General features: G+C 41.3%; 1 protein-coding gene across 1 annotated transcript in view; it reads left to right on the top strand.

Moving 5' to 3' along the window:
• Window positions 1-3,014: 3,014 nt before the first annotated feature.
• LOC134003428 (peroxiredoxin-like 2A) overlaps window positions 3,015-20,189 on the top strand; it is a 283,623-nt gene continuing 266,448 nt past the window's right edge. The window contains exon 1 of the mRNA XM_062442631.1: window positions 3,015-3,018. The gene's annotated coding sequence lies outside the window, so the exon portion shown is untranslated. The remainder of the gene's footprint in view (window positions 3,019-20,189) is intronic.

The following is a 20,189-nucleotide window of genomic DNA, read 5'->3' as shown; positions in this document are numbered from 1 at the left end:
TCTTTTGTACATAGATGTTTTTATTTACTTTTACTGAACTATACATTTTCCATTTCACAATCATCTTTTGACCCTTTGGTTCTACGCTGGGACCCTTGGGAACAATCAATCTACTAGTTATGGATTTTTTTGTGGGGACAGCAGACTGTGAATGTCACCTGTGATCCAACAGAGATAAAGACAGTAAAGTACGAGCTGCGGCTGGTGATCAGTTTTATCAGACAGCTTTGAGTTCTTGTCATGATGCATATCACAGAATAGCTTTAAGTTGGGAATATTTATTTATGTCATCTAAAGAAAAAGGGTTAAAACTTTCAGAAGATTTGAACTTTACACACAAAAAAGTTACAACCACATCTGTCTGTTTCCTTCCGGACTGTTAATGGAAAGAGTTTCTCAGAAGTTTAACTGAATGTTGAACACAGTGAGTCTGAGTTTAAAGTTGATGTAAGAAGTAGAAGCAATGTCTCCAGTCAAAAATGTAACCTATTAATAAAGGTTATAATCTAAACAAACTTAAATTATTCCTTAAAACTTTGGTTTTAACAGACAACTCGACATGTTTCAGTTCTGGGGTGCTAACAGCAAACTTTGGTGTAATGTAAAGTTAATATTATGTTACTTTATTATGATACACTGCCCACTTTACAGCATCACAAACTTTTACCTCCATTGTTTTTTGGCTAAAATCCAAAAACACGAATAAATAAAACAAACTGTGATCTGTTTGGCTGAAGAATTATTTTTTTCTTTTTCTTCTTTGCTCAAATGAACGATTACAGCTAAGATGCAAAACTAACAAAATGAGCTGTGGAAGTTCTTATTTTAATCATGTGAAAGAATCATTTTTCGTATGTAGTTTTGCATATTTTCCATTTCAATGTTTGAAAAAGTATTCTGATACTGTCTTTATACTTTTAAAGGTATCACCCAGCCCTAATTGTTAATTTATTTAATTTAAATAGTATCAAAATACAGCCTCTGACCTTCTCATGCTGTCTAGTTTAGAGTCTCATTACCCACAGACCTCACTGGCTAATTGTACTGTAAGTAGCAGTGAAACTCAGTTATTTGAGTAATTGATTCAGTGATCGAGTGACATTTTGATCCATAGTTGTTTGATGTGAGTGTTCAGGTTCACTCAGTCATTGTCCTGCTGCACTCTCTGAACCCGCCTTTGATATGTTGAATATGAGAAAGGATAATTAGTAACAATTACATCATTAGTTTCAGTGCTTAATTGGCCCTTCAGGTAATTGCGGGTTGTTCTCTATTAGAGAGGTCGTCCATCTCCTCTTGAGCCAAATAAAACAATTAAAGCTAAACAAGAGATCAGAGGAGTGTTTGTGTCCGTTGGGTCAAACTGTGCTGATGTTTCGGCGGTGGGATTAAACCTCGAGAGTTCGTCACTGAGGTTTCATCTGCTGGTTGTCGGCTAGCAGCTCTGCAGTGATGGCTCTGGTTCCTGTTGCTAGGAAACTGTAGAGGGTTGGCGGCCATGTTGGAGTTCTGCAACTCATTAGGACACAAAAGCTGAGAGCATTTTGAGGCTCGAGCATCATCAGACGGTCCTTTTTCTTATCGTTGTTTCACTGGATACTGACGCATCTCATCACTCAGCTGAAGGGAAAACTTACAAAATGTTATCAAGCTCAATAGATTTGTCACTTTGAAATATCCCAACAACTACTGGATGGATTGTTACTAGGGCTGGGTATCATTTAAAATTGTTGATACCAGCACCAATCCAAGTACCTTAAAGTGATACTGATACCAGCTGAGTCCTTCATTAGATACCCATCATTCTTTTATCTGGTGTAACAGGCGTGTAGTGTAGACACACTTTAGAGCGTTTAGGTGGCATCTTGGCTGCTGAACTGCTAAGCACGCTAACTCAAATTCACCACGACTTCACCACCACAGACTGGTTGTAGCTGCTGTGGCAGTGGACCAATCACAAGTCGTGTTAAATCCAAGAACGCTTGCATTGATTGGCTGTGAGAAAGTTCGTAAAAATAGTCATATTTTCTAGCTCTGAGAGGAAGAGCTCTGAAATTTGAAATGAACAAGTTAAAAAATGTAATTCTAATACTGTGAAAAACTTGTCTGATACACTTCAACCATTGATGTTACAGTTCAAGGGTCAAATCAAGTCCAGAGCTGACAGGAAATATTTCCATGTATTCAATAAAAGGCTGCCAGATCTTTAAAAGACTGAGGTCCATTTTGATAAAAAGAGACTTCCAACTTAATGTAATACATTTTCTTGAAACAGCAAGAGCTATATCCACACTTTTTTTTTTTAACTCTGACTTAGTTTCATGTTTGTCCTGGGTCTAATGAAACTGATGTCTAAACAGTTTTACTTTTTTGGTCTCACTTATATCACATAAGTGACATCAAAATGTTGTGATTTTAGTAAATTTGCAGTTAGTGAGGGTTGAGGTAAAGCTGATGAAGAACACTGTAGTTGACCAGCTTAAATCTGGCATTCAGAGTGACACACAGCGTATGTTTCATGGAGCTTTATGAACAGGTGGAGCGCTGTGATTCTGACTCAGTCCAGATGGAGAGGTCAGAGCTGATTAACATTCAGCTTCCCGCCAGACAGGAGAGACGAGAGAGAGAGAGGAGGACGACCAAAGTCATCGACTCACAGATGTATAACTGCGTGTGAAATGAAGTTTTCAGTCTGGTGGGAGTTCAGCAGTCTGACAGCAGTTTGTGTATCTTCATCTCAGTTTGAGTGACTCGTCTGCATCAGTGCAGTTCATCTCCTTCCACATGTAATCCTTTGTGATTTGAGCTCAGATACTGTTTTGGGATTAATTACTTTCTCAATAAGGAAACAGCATCAGATTCATTCAGTGCAGAACAAACTGCTGTTGTCTCTTTTTTTCTTCTTGTCTGTAAAACAATAGAAAGGCAGTTTCCCCTTTTTCTGTGAGAACATTTCAATATTTTACTAAATTTTAAGATTCAATGTCAGTTTCTAATCTTTCATTCAGCGCAGAGCTAGTAATGCTTCCAAAAAGTAAACAATGGAAATCTTCAGCTGCCTCCCAGAAAACACTGAGATGTTGTATCAGTGTTGTATTTTAAAGTCCCTTCTAGTAATGGTTAAAAAAATTCAAAGCTGTGCAAACATGACCTGTCCGTCCTGTTTCCTGCAATGTTAAAATATGTCATAACCATCATCAACAAGCCTATTTAGCCTCTGTGCTGAGGTTTCTGTTTACAGTGTTCATTCTGCAGCATTATACATCCTGTATGCAAGATTACAACTTAAATGACAGTTCACAATTGTTCATCTGTGTCTTAAAACAACAGTCAGGAACCCAAATGAACATTAAGTGTGTTTTTATGCCTTAATGATTCCTCCTGTTCATACTGACCATTAGAAGATCCCTTCATAAGTGATGGAGGACTAAATCCACAGTCCTCCTTCTGTGTAAACATGGATTTAAATACTGTACGAGGAAACACAAAGAGGTTTTGAGAGGAAGATTTGATGCAATTAATGTGATTAGTTTTACGTTATAACATGATTAGATGTTAGATTTTTTTCTTTTTCTGGCGTGACAGAAACACATTTCCATAGATTAGGAGCAGCAACAGTAGATTAACGTTACTTGCAGGTGGGAGTTTCTCAATGAATTTTGAAGTATTGTGTTAGTTCAGAAAAAAATATTCAGAAAAACAGAAAAAATATCTTGTTTATTTTTTATAGTTTTCAGAGAATGCAATTTGCTTCTGTGATTGATTGATTGATTGATTGATTGATTGATTGATTGATCTCTGCTATAAAAAGTTTCATGTGCATGTCGCATTTTTAGCCTGTGATCAATGGTTGCTGGGATATTTTACAGCTTGAGTCTCCTGCAGTACTCAACATGATGACATTTTGTTAAAACACACACACACACAGAGTGTATCACATGAAAACATACATTCAGACTCTGATCAAACTGCAGCTGTGATTTTCTATCTGCATCGAGTGCAGCTCTGAGCGTCTCCTCGACTCTCTCTCCATGTTTGAAGCTTTTGTTCCTCGCGCTGAAGCACTGCAGCAGCCTCACGGTGGCGAGGTCAGAGGTCAGGGAGCAGAACAGACAACAAACGACGCTGGGCCTTAAGAGGTGTTTCTAACACACACTCCACTTTCAGCTCCCGGAGAAGAAGGCCTGGATTGTGTCAGCGCCTCTTTCATTCGCTCTCTGAAGTCACTTCGACAGCGGCTATTAAACGTCAGACAGACGGAGATAAACAGTGTTTATCCTCTTAGTTGGTGATGTTGAAAGTATAAATTTTAGCACACTGAGGACAGAACATAAAGCAATCGACAGTCAGATCTGTAATGAAATCCTCACATTGTCCTTGTGGCACTTCTGCTTCTTTTAGTAAATTTGTGGCAATGTTTTTTTAATTAGGATTTTACTGTTAAATTTGATGAGTGGTTTTTCACATTTCATGCTGATTTAAAAAGCAGTACTTCCCAAATTCCATCAGCACATTAATTAATGCTACTGGGGAGCAAATCGATGGACAAGGTCTACTCAGGCATTAAGCAGGGCTACACCACCTGGGCCAGTCTGACCACATGAATCTGCTCTTAATTCTGGCATACAAAGACTTAAAAGGGTTACTCTTTCTGGAGTATGTTTCTGTCCACCTGCTGAATGCGAGTCCAATATTCACTTTTAGCCCGGTTTTTACTCTACCAACTCCTGAAAGAAATATCTAAATGGTCCACTATGTTCACCAGCTAGTCTACAGAACTGTTTGTTGCTGAGCAGGTAGAGTACAGCGGCTGAAAAACGACGCTATGAGAGCAACTGAGACTGAACCAAAACAGTAAAGTTGCAGCTGGACAGAAACAATGAGCTGAAACTCAACTATAAAGCTACGAGGAGCTGCAGAGTCTCTGATACTACAAGATGAAAACACCTTAAACACTGATAAGACTGGGGATGTATAAAATTAGTTTTCCCTTAAGGGGTTGGGGCAGAATACTGAGATTCCTCACATGACCACCTCAACAAGTTTTGATAGCAAGCATCTTGATATGCTGAGATTGTGATTGATATTATAAAAAGCTGTTAATTCTAACAAATTCATGAGGCTGTAACAATTCAGTCAGAAAACTATGGAAAGTCTTCATAGTCCATAACCGGTTAAAATGTTGAAGTAATGTAAGAGTAAAAAGGTTAACATTATGAATATGCCTACCAGATGAGTTGATCTGTATCTACCTGTTAAGCCCTTGAAATGATCGTGATTGATTAGTTTTGCCTGCAGGTCAGAATGGGGAGCTCTGACACAACGCTCTCCATGAAGCTGCCAGAGACGAAGCCTTGTGTTCGAGTGCTTTTAATGACATTTTCCCTTTTCAGGGTGTAATATGATCATGAACCTTTAGAATACCTAGAGTTAAGTTGAATGCCTTAAACTTCAGTTCTGTATGAAACAGTCATATTGGAGTTTGAGTCCAATTCTGTATTACAGAGACAGAAGTACACATGTTTGTCTTGGTTAAATTTATTAAAGACATCCACATGTACATGGTTCCATGAGGGCTGAAGTGCCGTTTAACCTGCAACAAGACACATGGGTTAGTCATCATGAAAACAGCTGGAATAAGTTCAGGCTTCAGTTTAAATTTTTACCTCATTAGACCTTTCCTCCTTTGGAGTAAATCCCTGGTGCAGACATGCTTTTGGACCTCATGACTGGTGGTTCAGGAAACTCAGGGGAGTAACTCTTGTCAGAGAAGGCCTCTCTGTCTCGCACATAGCTGTTCCTGGACTGGACGATGTAGGATGAAGGCATGGGAGGGGAAGTCTCCTGGCTCCCGCTAAGCTGCATCCCCTGAGCAGATTCCAGGAAGCTCAAGTCAATGAAAGGACGAGCCTCTATCCAGGCGTTCAGGTCAGAGGCTTCACCAGCTGTGGCGAAACCAGGAGAAGCCATGGCTCCTTCAGGCTGAGGGTCCCAAGAATGAGAGCTACCACCGACAGGGCTTCTATAAGGTAAAGCATTATAGCCAGCAGCTGTGTTTCTGCTTGGCTGGCCTGAAAGAAAACAAAATTCAGTCAGTTAAATAGAGTTATAATGGAAGGTAAACACCTAAGCCATGATATGGGCTTCAGGAAGGAGAGAACACATTAAACTAGTTTAATGTATATGTAAGTTTAAGTTTGTACCTGCATTCCTAGCAGGGTATGCAAAGCCTGAAGCAGCACCATTCATAAAGCCATGAGGGAAAGGAATATCATGATCCCCAGCAGCTGCATTTCTACTTGGATAACCTGAAGGAAAAGCAAAATTAATTGCGAATTTAAAAAGTCAAGTAAAATCTTCAGTGCATATTTCTTGCTGCTTTAGAAATCAGTAAGGCACAAATTGGAATTATAACAAGGAGAAAGGCCCAAGCCATAATTTGGCCCTCAGGAAAGCAAGGTAACAAGATGGCTCAGTCATGTTTCTAAAGCTAGTTTAAGTTTGTACCTGCGCTCCCAGCAGGGTATGCAAAGCCTGAAGAAGATCCATACATGGGGCTTGAGCCAGAAGCAGGCTGACGCTGAACAGGGAAGCTGGGAGTCTTCTTCCCAGTTCCAACAGGAGGGCTGACGTAACCTGCACCGGAGTAGGGGACGATGGGAATGCTAGTGGATCCAGGAGCAGATCCACCACCGTAGGGGATGATGGGAATGGAGGTGGATCCAGGAGCAGATCCACCATCATAGGCTACAGGAGCCATGTAGGGATATCCGTAGTCTGGATGGAGAGAGATGTCAGAAACAAGAGTCAACTTGAACCTAGAAGTCCAATAGCTTGAAGATCATCATGTCATGATAGTTTTGTCTGACCTGCACCGGAGTAGGGGACGATGGGGATGTGCGAATCGTATGTTACATGAGACCTGCTGGGCTGATGACTGGCTGAAGAGCCCACAACCATGCTGGATGGGGACTGGTTTCCAGTGGGAGAGCCAGCATGTTGGACAGACCCAGGTAGCTGACGGTTAGCAGATGGTTGGTGGTGCACCCGAGAATGAGATGAGCCTTCAGACTGAAGGTTTGATGATCCAGGAGCAGATCCACCACCGTAGGGGACGATGGGAATGGAGGTGGACCCAGGAGCCGATCTACCATCATAGGCTACAGGAGCCATGTAAGGATATCCGTAGTCTGGAAAGAGAGAGATGTCAGAAAGAGTCAACTTGAATCTAGTAGTCTTTAATAGCTTGAAGATCATCATGTCATGATAGTTTTGTCTGACCTGCACCGGAGTAGGAGACGATGGGAATGTGGGAATCGTAAGTTACAGAGCCCACAGCCATGCTGGATGGGGACTGGTTTCCAGTTGGAGAGCTGGCCTGGTTAGCAAATGAGCCTTCAGACTGAAGGTTTGATCTAGGAGCCATGTAGGGATATTTGTAGTCTGGAAGGAGAGAGAGAGGTCTCAGAAACAAGAGTCAACTTTAATCTAGTAGTCTTTAATAGCTTGAGGATCATAATGTCATATTTGTTTTGTCTGAAAGGGGCAAAGAAAGAAACATTACCTCCTGTTGCAGGAAAGCATGCACCACTGCTAAATAACAGCAGACAGATCCAAGAAACCCTGTAACGGTTTTAAAGAGTAAGTTATTTCCAACATGAAGTTTTAAACTGTTTGGGAAGTTTAAGACATTAGCTGTATTACCTTAAAAAGGGAAACCAAAGACATTTAACTCACCTTAAAGAGAGTCCAAGCACCATTTTGACACAAACAACAGTAGTTCAGCTTCAGCAGCAGACAGGAGGAGGATACAGACCTAAAGCTTGACAGTGTGAGTTGTATGTGGCTGCTCGCTCCTTATATTGCAGCTCTGCATGCTCTCTGCTCCAATCACAGTCATTGATGACACCTGGAGTCCAATCAGAGGCAGAATCACCTGTTTCTAATCATGTAGGAAGAACTGTTACTCAGATTCATTTAAAAAATACTTAAGAGTAAAAGTCTGTTAAACATTACGAAAACAACATATTAGAAAGTTTTACAAGATCATAAAGAGGACCAAGAAAATCCTAAATATCGTCAATCTCTTGTACTCAGTTTATTAATGATGTTTCTGTTCATAGACCTTCATCAGGCAACATTCATACAGACAGAGAGCACTGGTACCATGTCTACTGTATATAAATGTAAAATATGTTTTACATTGTTTATCAAATGGGCAAAAATGATCAACAGTGTACAGGTTTATTTTTAATCTCACAAAAGAAAAATGAAGTTTTATATTGGCATTGACATTGATTATTGTCCAATAAAAAAATTCAAAGAGCTTAATTCAGACCACATGCATTAATTTAGATGGTTTTTAGATGTAAGTCTATTAATTCAGTGGTACAATATATTGACCGGTTATGTGTAAACGTTCACAGTATAAACAATACATGTAATATGCAAGTGTTATAATTCAAAGAATACAAAGAATGATGTTAATGTAATATGCCATGTTAGATGTTATGGGTCCACATATGTCCAGTGTGGTTTATAGATCTGTTTTAGTAATCTTAATAAGATTAGAGCTTTCATGTTAATAACGTACATAACAGCATAGAGTCCATGTAAATGGGGGTCCCGGGCCTTGTCGATGAAGCTTGCTGCAGATGGAAAGAGTCTGAGTATGTGTGAATGAGAAGCAAACAATGGAAAGTGCTTTGTCTGATGAAGTAGAAAAGCTCTGTATAACTGCAGTCCATTTACCATTGACTATGGACTGTAGCCTCTTGCCAGAGAGGAGTATATGAAATGATTTATGTCCAGGCAGGGAAAGGACTCATCTTTCCTGCTCCCCTCGGTGTCCTGGAGGGTTGCAGCCGATCACCTCAGCACAGTGGAAGATACGCAGCAGTCTGCTCTAAACCTTAGCAGTTGCAGCAGCGTATCAGATGGTGTTGGGTTGAGCAGGTGGACCCAATATTTGAAGGGTGTTGATAGCCAAGTGGTGACTGCGCATGCCTCATAGTGACAGGGTTGCTGGTTCGATACTAGTGGGGAACTTTTGCTGCAGGGGTCTCTCTCTCCTGTCAAACTCTATACCAGCTACTGTTTAATTAAGGTTAAAGTGCCCAAACATAAATCTTAAACTAAATTTGACTATTGCACTGAAATGTTTACACTTTAGTGTATGTATAAAAGCATTTAGGTGTTGCTTTCAAATATACAATATTAAATACTGGCAGTGTTGGGATGGCTTAAAAATTGACTCCTTTTTGCTTAGATTCCACTAACTACTGAAATATATCACATGTTGAATGTAGCCACTGAATGCCATTTAATGAGGGCAGGTTAAACATTACAACTGCTTGTAATGAAAGTACACCTGACTTGTTAGAGCTAGATTTTTATATTTCATATTCAGTTGCTGCCAAGTAGGCCTATGTTTTGTACCTGTTGGGGTCTGCGTGAATATTAAATGTGCCACGCACTTACACAGAATATAAATGTTGAATAAGTCGACCACTGGACAATTTCTCAGTGAGTTTCTGCCAGGCCAACTCATGTTCTTTTGCTGCAGCTACTGTATTGCTTGTTTTCTTAAGTATACTCATCATCTGCATGCATTCATTAATATTTCTAACACCACTGGGGAGAAGGAGGACTGAGCCCTTTGTTTCACCTGTTGCCATGGTGAATCATGTTATCTGTGCTCCATTGATAAGGGGCTTGGTATCTCGTCATGAATGAACTTCACTCAGGGTTACCTTGACTGAGAGTTGAAATAACCGATCGCCTGTTCCGAAACCAAAAACTCAGTTGGACAGCTCAGAGTCAGTCAACCTAGAGTTAAAGTTTTAACTCAGTTTGTTAAACTTGCTTCCTGATACAGGCACCCGGTCTTGAGTATAGCATGTTGTCATGAACCTCTTTGGATCTGTTAATGGCCTGAGGTCTATAGTGACAAACTATGTCAGTACCTCCAAGTTGGCAATATCCAAATTTAGTGTTGGAATTACATCACTAAACAATTCGGTTACTTTGAAACACATGTTTCTGTTAGGACATTCTGAATGGCAGAGACAAAAGCTGACAAGTTTAAGATCATTTTATTTTTAATTAAACATTCATCCACATGTGTACATGGTTCCAGAAGAGTTGAAGCTCAGTTTACCCTGCAACAAGACACAAGGGTTAGTCACCAGACAGTTGGAATAAGCTCAAGTTTTAGTTTGTAATGTTTTACCTCATTAGACCTTCTTTCCTCCTTTGGAGTAAATCCCTGGTGCAGACATGCTTTTGGACCTCATGACTGGTGGTTCAGGAAACTCAGGGGAGTAAGTCTTGTGGGAGAAGGCCTCTCTGTCTCGCACATAGCCGTTTCTGGACTGGACGATGTAGGATGAAGGCATGGGAGGGGAAGTCTCCTGGCTCCCGCTAAGCTGCATCCCCTGAGCAGATTCCAGGAAGCTCAAGTCAATGAAAGGACGAGCCTCTAGCCAAGCGTTCAAGTCAGAGGCTGCACCAGCTGTGGCGAAACCAGGAGAAGCCATGGCTCCTAAAGGCTGAGGGTCCCAAGAATGAGAGCTACCACCGACAGGGCTTCTATAAGGTAAAGCATTATAGCCAGCAGCTGTGTTTCTGCTTGGCTGGCCTGAAAGAAAACAAAATTCAGTCAGTTAAATAGAGTTATAATGGAAGGTAAACACCTAAGCCATGATATGGGCTTCAGGAAGGAGAGAACACATTAAACTAGTTTAATGTACATGCAAGTTTAAGTTTGTACCTGCATTCCTAGCAGGGTATGCAAAGCCTGAAGCAGCACCATTCATAAAGCCATGAGGGAAAGGAATATCATGATCCCCAGCAGCTGCGTTTCTGCTTGGATAACCTGAAGGAAAAGCAAGATTAATTGCGAATTTAAAAAGTCAAGTAAATCTTCAGTGCATATTTCTTGCTGCTTTAGAAATCAGTAAGGCACAAATTGGAATTATAACAAGGAGAAAGGCCCAAGCCATAATTTGGCCCTCAGGAAAGCAAGGTAACAAGATGGCTCAGTCATGTTTCTAAAGCTAGTTTAAGTTTGTACCTGCGCTCCCAGCAGGGTATGCAAAGCCTGAAGAAGATCCATACATGGGGCTTGAGCCAGAAGCAGGCTGACGCTGAACAGGGAAGCTGTGAGTCTTCTTCCCAGTTCCAACAGGAGGGCTGACGTAACCTGCACCGGAGTAGGGGACGATGGGAATGCTAGTGGATCCAGGAGCAGATCCACCACCGTAGGGGACGATGGGAATGGAGGTGGATCCAGGAGCAGATCCACCATCATAGGCTACAGGAGCCATGTAGGGATATCCGTAGTCTGGATGGAGAGAGATGTCAGAAACAAGAGTCAACTTGAACCTAGAAGTCCAATAGCTTGAAGATCATCATGTCATGATAGTTTTGTCTGACCTGCACCGGAGTAGGGGACGATGGGGATGTGCGAATCGTATGTTACATGAGACCTGCTGGGCTGATGACTGGCTGAAGAGCCCACAACCATGCTGGATGGGGACTGGTTTCCAGTGGGAGAGCCAGCATGTTGGACAGACCCAGGTAGCTGACGGTTAGCAGATGGTTGGTGGTGCACCCGAGAATGAGATGAGCCTTCAGACTGAAGGTTTGATGATCCAGGAGCAGATCCACCACCGTAGGGGACGATGGGAATGGAGGTGGACCCAGGAGCCGATCTACCATCATAGGATACAGGAGCCATGTAGGGATATCCGTAGTCTGGAAGGAGAGAGATGTCAGAAAGAGTCAACTTGAATCTAGTAGTCTTTAATAGCTTGAAGATCATCATGTCATGATAGTTTTGTCTGACCTGCACCGGAGTAGGGGACGATGGGAATGTGGGAATCATAAGTTACAGAGCCCACAGCCATGCTGGATGGGGACTGGTTTCCAGTTGGAGAGCTGGCCTGGTTAGCAAATGAGCCTTCAGACTGAAGGTTTGATCTAGGAGCCATGTAGGGATATTTGTAGTCTGGAAGGAGAGAGAGACAGGTCTCAGAAACAAAAGTCAACTTTAATCTAGTAGTCTTTAAAAGCTTGAGGATCATAATGTCATGATTGTTTTGTCTGAAAGGGGCAAAGAAAGAAACTTTACCTCCTGTTGCAGGAAAGCATGCACCACTGCTAAATAACAGCAGACAGATCCAAGAAACCCTGTAACAGTATTAACAAGCAAGTTATTTCCAGCATGAAGTTTTAAACTGTTTGGGAAGTTTAAGACATTAGCTGTATTACCTTAAAAAGGGAAACCAAAGACATTTAACTCACCTTAAAGAGAGTCCAAGCACCATTTTGACACAAACAACAGTAGTTCAGCTTCAGCAGCAGACAGGAGGAGGATACAGACCTAAAGCTTGAAGCAGTGAGTTGTATGTGGCTGCTCGCTCCTTATATTGCAGCTCTGCATGCTCTCTGCTCCAATCACAGTCATTGATGACACCTGGAGTCCAATCAGAGGCAGAATCACCTGTTTCTAATCATGTAGGAAGAACTGTTACTCAGATTCATTTAAAAAATACTTAACAGTAAAAGTTAGTTAAACATTACGAAAACAACATATTAGAAAGTTTTACAAGATCATAAAGAGGACCAAGAAAATCCTAAATATCGTCAATCTCTTGTACTCAGTTTATTAATGATGTTTCTGTTCATAGACCTTCATCAGGCAACATTCATACAGACAGAGAGCACTGGTACCATGTCTACTGTATATAAATGTAAAATATATTTTACATTGTTTATCAAATGGGCAAAAATGATCAACAGTGTACAGGTTTATTTTTAATCTGACAAAAGAAAAATGAAGTTTTATATTGGCATTGACATTGATTATTGTCCAATAAAAAAATCAAAGAGCTTAATTCAGACCACATACATTCATTTAGATGGTTTTTAGATGTAAGTCTATTAATTCAGTGGTACAATATATTGACCGGTTATGTGTAAACGTTCACAGTATAAACAATACATGTAATGTGCAAGTGTTATAATTCAAAGAATACAAAGAATGATGTTAATGTAATATGCCATGTTAGATGTTATGGGTCCACATATATGCAGTGTGGTTTATAGATCTGTTTTAGTAATCTTAATAAGATTAGAGCTTTTATGTTAATAACGTACATAACAGCATAGAGTCCATGTAAATGGGGGTCCCGGGCCTTGTCGATGAAGCTTGCTGCAGATGGAAAGAGTCTGAGTATGTGTGAATTCAGAAGCAAAAAATGGAAAGTGCTTTGTCTGATGAAGTAGAAAAGCTCTGTATAACTGCAGTCCATTTACCATTGACTATGGACTGTAGCCTCTTGCCAGAGAGGAGTATATGAAATGATTTATGTCCAGGCAGGGAGGGGACGGTCATGATCTTTCCTGCTCCCCTCTGTGTCCTGGAGGGTTGCAGCCGATCACCTCAGCACAGTGGATTATACGCAGCAGTCTGCTCTAGACCTTAGCAGTTGCAGCAGCGTATCAGATGGTGTTGGATGAGGTGAAGATGGTGCTGAGTTGAGCAGGTGGACCCAATATTTGAAGGGTGTTGATAGCCAAGTGGTGACTGCGCATGCCTCATAGTGACAGGGTTGCTGGTTCGATACCAGTGGGGAACTTTTGCTGCAGGGGTCTCTCTCCTGTCAAACTCTATACCAGCTACTGTTTAATTAAGGTTAAAGTGCCCAAACATAAATCTTAAACTAAATTTGACTATTGCACTGAAATGTTTACACTTTAGTGTATGTATAAAAGCATTTAGGTGTTGCTTTCAAATATACAATATTAAATACTGGCAGTGTTGGGATGGCTTAAAAATTGACTCCTTTTTGCTTAGATTCCACTAACTACTGAAATATATCACATGTTGAATGTAGCCACTGAATGCCATTTAATGAGGGCAGGTTAAACATCACAACTGCTTGTAATGAAAGTATACCTGACTTGTTAGAGCTAGATTTTTATATTTCATATTCAGTTGCTGCCAAGTAGGCTTATGTTTTATACCTGTTGGGGTCTGCATGAATATTAAATGTGCCACGCACATACACAGAATATAAATGTTGAATAAGTCGACCACTGGACAATTTCTCAGTAAGTTTCTGCCAGGCCAACTCATGTTCTTCTGCTGCAGCTACTGTATTGCTTGTTTTCTTAAGTATACTCATCATCTGCATGCATTCATTAATATTTCTAACGCCACTGGGGAGAAGTAGGAGGACTGAGCCCTTTGTTTCACCTGTTGCCATGGTGAATCATGTTATCTGTGCTCCATTGATAAGGGGCTTGGTATCTCGTCATGAATGAGCTTATCACGGTTACCTTGACTCAGAGTTGATTGAACTAACCGATCGCCTGTTCCGAAACCAAAAACTCAGTTTGACAGCTCAGAGTCAGTCAACCTAGAGTTAAAGTTTTAACTCAGTTTGTTAAACTTGCTTCCTGATACAGGCACCCGGTCTTGAGTATACATGTTCTCATGAACATCTTTGGATCTGTTACTGGCCTGAGGTCTATAGTGACAAACTATGTCAGTACCTCCAAGTTGGCAATATCCATATTTAGTGTTGGAATTACATCACTAAACAATTCGGTTACTTTGAAACACATGTTTCTGTTAGGACATTCTGAATGGCAGAGACAAAAGCTGACAAGTTTAAGAGCATTTTATTTTTAATTAAACATTCATCCACATGTGTACATGGTTCCAGAAGAGTTGAAGCTCAGTTTACCCTGCAACAAGACACAAGGGTTAGTCACCAGACAGTTGGAATAAGCTCAAGTTTCAGTTTGTAATGTTTTACCTCATTAAACCTTCTTTCCTCCTTTGGAGTAAATCCCTGGTGCAGATATGCTTTTGGACCTCATGACTGGTGGTTCAGGAAACTCAGGGGAGTAAGTCTTGTGGGAGAAGTCCTCTCTGTCTCGCACATAGCCGTTTCTGGACTGGACGATGTAGGATGAAGGCATGGGAGGGGAAGTCTCCTGGCTCCCGCTAAGCTGCATCCCCTGAGCAGATTCCAGGAAGCTCAAGTCAATGAAAGGACGAGCCTCTATCCAGGCGTTGAGGTTAGAGGCCACACCAGCTGTGGCGAAACCAGGAAAAGCCATGGCTCCTTCAGGCTGAGAGCTAACACCGACAGGGCTTCTATAAGGTAAAGCATTATAGCCAGCAGCTGTGTTTCTGCTTGGCTGGCCTGAAGGAAAACATCAAATTCAGTCAGTTAAATAGAAATATAACTGAAGGTAAACATTTAAGCCATGATATGGGCTTCAGGAAGGAGAGAACACATTAAATTAGTTTAATGTACATGTAAGTTTAAGTTTGTACCTGCATTCCTAGCAGGGTATGCAAAGCCTGAAGCAGCGCCATTCATAAAGCCATGAGGGAAAGGAATATCATGAGCCCCAGCAGCTGCGTTTCTACTTGGATAACCTGAAGGAAAAGCAAAATTAATTGTGAATTTAAAAAGTCAAGTAAATCTTCAGTGCATATTCCTTTCTGCTTTTTAAATCAGTAAGGCACAAATTGGAATTATAACAAGGAGAAAGGCCCAAGCCATAATTTGGCCCTCAGGAAAGCAAGGTAACAAGATGGCTCAGTCATGGTTCTAAAGCTAGTTTAAGTGTGTACCTGCGTTCCCAGCAGGGTATGCAAAGCCTGAAGAAGATCCATACATGGGGCTTGAGCCAGCAGCAGGCTGACGCTGCACAGGGAAGCTGGGAGACTTCTTCCCAGTTCCAACAGGAGGGCTGCCGTAACCTGCACCGGAGTAGGGGACGATGGGAATGCTGGTGGATCCAGGAGCAGATCCACCACCGTAGGGGACGATGGGAATGGAGGTGGACCCAGGAGCAGATGAACCATCATAGGCTACAGGAGCCATGTAGGGATATCCGTAGTCTGGAAGGAGAGAGATGTCAGAAACAGAGTCAACTTGAATCTAGTAGTCTTTAATAGCTTGAAGATCATCATGTCATGATTGTTTTGTTTGACCTGCACCGGAGTAGGGGACGATGGGAATGTGGGAATCGTATGTTACATGAGACCTGCTGGGCTGATGACTGGCTGCAGAGCCCACAGCCATGCTAGATGGGGACTGGTTTCCAGTCGGAGAGCCAGCATGTTGGACAGACCCAGGCTGCTGAAGGTTAGCAGATGGCTGGTTGTGCACCAGAGGACGAGAAGAGCCTTCAGACTGAAGGTTTGATCCAGGAGCAGATCCACCACCATAGGCTACAGGAGCCATGTAGGGATAATTGTAATCTGGAAGAACACAGGCATCAGGAACCAAAGTCAAATTTCATCTCATCTTTAACAGCTTTAAGGTCATTGTCATAGTTGTTTTGTCTGAAAGATAAACTTTACCTCCTGTTGCAGGAAAGCATGCACCACTGCTAAATAACAGCAGACAGATCCAAGAAACCCTGTAACAGTATTAACAAGCAAGTTATTTCCAGCATGAAGATTAAACTGCCTGAGAAGTTACTAACATCAGCTGTATCATCTTCAAAAGGAAAATCAAAGACATTTAACTCACCTTAAAGAGACTCCAAGCACCATGTTTGACACAAACAACAGTAATTCAGCTTCAGCAGCAGACAGGAGGAGGATACAGACCTAAAGCTTGAAGCTGTGAGTTGTATGTGGCTGCTCGCTCCTTATATTGCAGCTCTGCATGCTCTCTGCTCCAATCACAGTCATTGATGACACCTGGAGTCCAATCAGAGGCTGAATCACCTGTTTCTCATTGAGGAAGAACTGTTACTCAGATTCATTTAAAAAATACTTAACAGTAAAAGTTAGTTAAACATTACAAAAACAACATATTAGAAAGTTTTACAAGATCATAAAGAGGACCAAGAAAATCCTAAATATCATAAATCTCTTGTACTCAGTTTTTTAATGATGTTTCTGTTCATAAACCTTCATCAGGCAACATTCATACAGACAGAGAGCACTGGTACCATGTCTACTGTATATAAATGTAAAATATATTTTACATTGTTTATCAAATGGGCAAAAATGATCAACAGTGTACAGGTTTATTTTTAACCTTACAAAAGAAAAATGAAGTTTTATATTGGCATTGACATTGATTATTGTCCAATAAAAAAATCAAAGAGCTTAATTCAGACCACATGCATTCATTTAGATGTTTTTTAGATGTAAGTCTATTAATTCAGTGGTACAATATATTGACCGGTTATGTGTAAACGTTCACAGTATAAACAATACATGTAATGTGCAAGTGTTATAATTCAAAGAATACAAAGAATGATGTTAATGTAATATGCCATGTTAGATGTTATGGGTCCACATATGTCCAGTGTGGTTTATAGATCTGTTTTAGTAATCTTAATAAGATTAGAGCTTTCATGTTAATAACGTACATAACAGCATAGAGTCCATGTAAATGGGGGTCCTGGGCCTTGTCGATGAAGCTTGCTGCAGATGGAAAGAGTCTGAGTATGTGTGAATTCAGAAGCAAAAAATGGAAAGTGCTTTGTCTGATGAAGTAGAAAAGCTCTGTATAACTGCAGTCCATTTACCATTGACTATGGACTGTAGCCTCTTGCCAGAGAGGAGTATATGAAATGATTTATGTCCAGGCAGGGAGGGGACTGTCATGATCTTTCCTGCTCCCCTCGGTGTCCTGGAGGGTTGCAGCCGATCACCTCAGCACAGTGGATTATACGCAGCAGTCTGCTCTAGACCTTAGCAGTTGCAGCAGCGTATCAGATGGTGTTGGATGAGGTGAAGATGGTGCTGAGTTGAGCAGGTGGACCCAATATTTGAAGGGTGTTGATAGCCAAGTGGTGACTGCGCTTGCCTCATAGTGACAGGGTTGCTGGTTCGATACCAGTGGGGAACTTTTGCTGCAGGGGTCTCTCTCTTGTCAACCTCTATACCAGCTACTGTTTAATTAAGGTTAAAGTGCCCAAACATAAATCTTAAACTAAATTTGACTATTGCACTGAAATGTTTACACTTTAGTGTATGTATAAAAGCATTTAGGTGTTGCTTTCAAATATACAATATTAAATACTGGCAGTGTTGGGATGGCTTAAAAATTGACTCCTTTTTGCTTAGATTCCACTAACTACTGAAATATATCACATGTTGAATGTAGCCACTGAATGCCATTTAATGAGGGCAGGCTAAACAACATCACTATAGCTTGTAATGAAAGTACACCTGACTTGTTAGAGCTAGATTTTTAGATTTCATATTCAGTTGCTGCCAAGTATGCTTATGTTTTGTACCTGTTGGGGTCTGCGTGAATATTAAATGTGCCACGCACTTACACAGAATATAAATGTTGAATAAGTCGACCACTGGACAATTTCTCAGTGAGTTTCTGCCAGGCCAACTCATGTTCTTTTGCTGCAGCTACTGTATTGCTTGTTTTCTTAAGTATACTCATCATCTGCATGCATTCATTAATATTTCTAACTCCACTGGGGAGAAGTAGGAGGACTGAGCCCTTTGTTTCACCTGTTGCCATGGTGAAACATGTTATCTGTGCTCCATTGATAAGGGGCTTGGTATCTCGTCATGAATGAGCTTATCACGGTTACCTTGACTCAGAGTTGATTGAACTAACCGATCGCCTGTTCCGAAACCAAAAACTCAGTTTGACAGCTCAGAGTCAGTCAACCTAGAGTTAAAGTTTTAACTCAGTTTGTTAAACTTGCTTCCTGATACAGGCACCCGGTCTTGAGTATACATGTTCTCATGAACATCTTTGGATCTGTTACCGGCCTGAGGTCTATAGTGACAAACTATGTCAGTACCTCCAAGTTGGCGATATCCAAATTTAGTGTTGGAATTACATCACTAAACAATTCGGTTACTTTGAAACACATGTTTCTGTTAGGACATTCTGAATGGCAGAGACAAAAGCTGACAAGTTTAAGATCATTTTATTTTTAATTAAACATTCATCCACATGTGTACATGGTTCCAGAAGAGTTGAAGCTCAGTTTACCCTGCAACAAGACATAAGGGTTAGTCAGCAGACAGTTGGAATAAGCTCAAGCTTCAGTTTGTAATGTTTTACCTCATTAAACCTTCTTTCCTCCTTTGGAGTAAATCCCTGGTGCAGACATGCTTTTGGACCTCATGACTGGTGGTTCAGGAAACTCAGGGGAGTAAGTCTTGTGGGAGAAGGCCTCTCTGTCTCGCACATAGCCGTTTCTGGACTGGACGATGTAGGATGAAGGCATGGGAGGGGAAGTCTCCTGGCTCCCGCTAAGCTGCATCCCCTGAGCAGATTCCAGGAAGCTCAAGTCAATGAAAGGACGAGCCTCTATCCAGGCGTTGAGGTTAGAGGCCACACCAGCTGTGGCGAAACCAGGAAAAGCCATGGCTCCTTCAGGCTGAGAGCTAACACCGACAGGGCTTCTATAAGGTAAGGCATTATAGCCAGCAGCTGTGTTTCTGCTTGGCTGGCCTGAAGGAAAACATCAAATTCAGTCAGTTAAATAGAAATATAACTGAAGGTAAACATCTAAGCCATGATATGGGCTTCAGGAAGGAGAGAACACATTAAATTAGTTTAATGTACATGTAAGTTTAAGTTTGTACCTGCATTCCTAGCAGGGTATGCAAAGCCTGAAGCAGCGCCATTCATAAAGCCATGAGGGAAAGGAATATCATGAGCCCCAGCAGCTGCGTTTCTACTTGGATAACCTGAAGGAAAAGCAAAATTAATTGTGAATTTAAAAAGTCAAGTAAATCTTCAGTGCATATTCCTTTCTGCTTTTGAAATCAGTAAAGCACACATTGGAATTATAACAAGGAAAAAGGCCCAAGCCATAATTTGGCCCTCAGGAAAGCAAGGTAACAAGATGGCTCATTCATGGTTCTAAAGCTAGTTTAGGTTTGTACCTGCGTTCCCAGCAGGGTATGCAAAGCCTGAAGAAGCTCCATACATGGGGCTTGAGCCAGCAGCAGGCTGACGCTGCACAGGGAAGCTGGGAGTCTTCTTCCCAGTTCCAACAGGAGGGCTGACGTAACCTGCACCGGAGTAGGGGACGATGGGAATGGAGCTGGATCCAGGAGCAGATCCACCACCGTAGGGGACGATGGGAATGGAGGTGGACCCAGGAGCAGATGAACCATCATAGGCTACAGGAGCCATGTAGGGATATCCGTAGTC

The sequence above is a fragment of the Scomber scombrus genome, chromosome 21 (assembly GCF_963691925.1).
Source record: "Scomber scombrus chromosome 21, fScoSco1.1, whole genome shotgun sequence".
Classification (NCBI taxonomy): domain Eukaryota; kingdom Metazoa; phylum Chordata; class Actinopteri; order Scombriformes; family Scombridae; genus Scomber; species Scomber scombrus.
The sequence above is the reverse complement of the archived record's forward strand: the minus strand, read 5'-3'. Positions and strand labels throughout refer to the sequence as shown.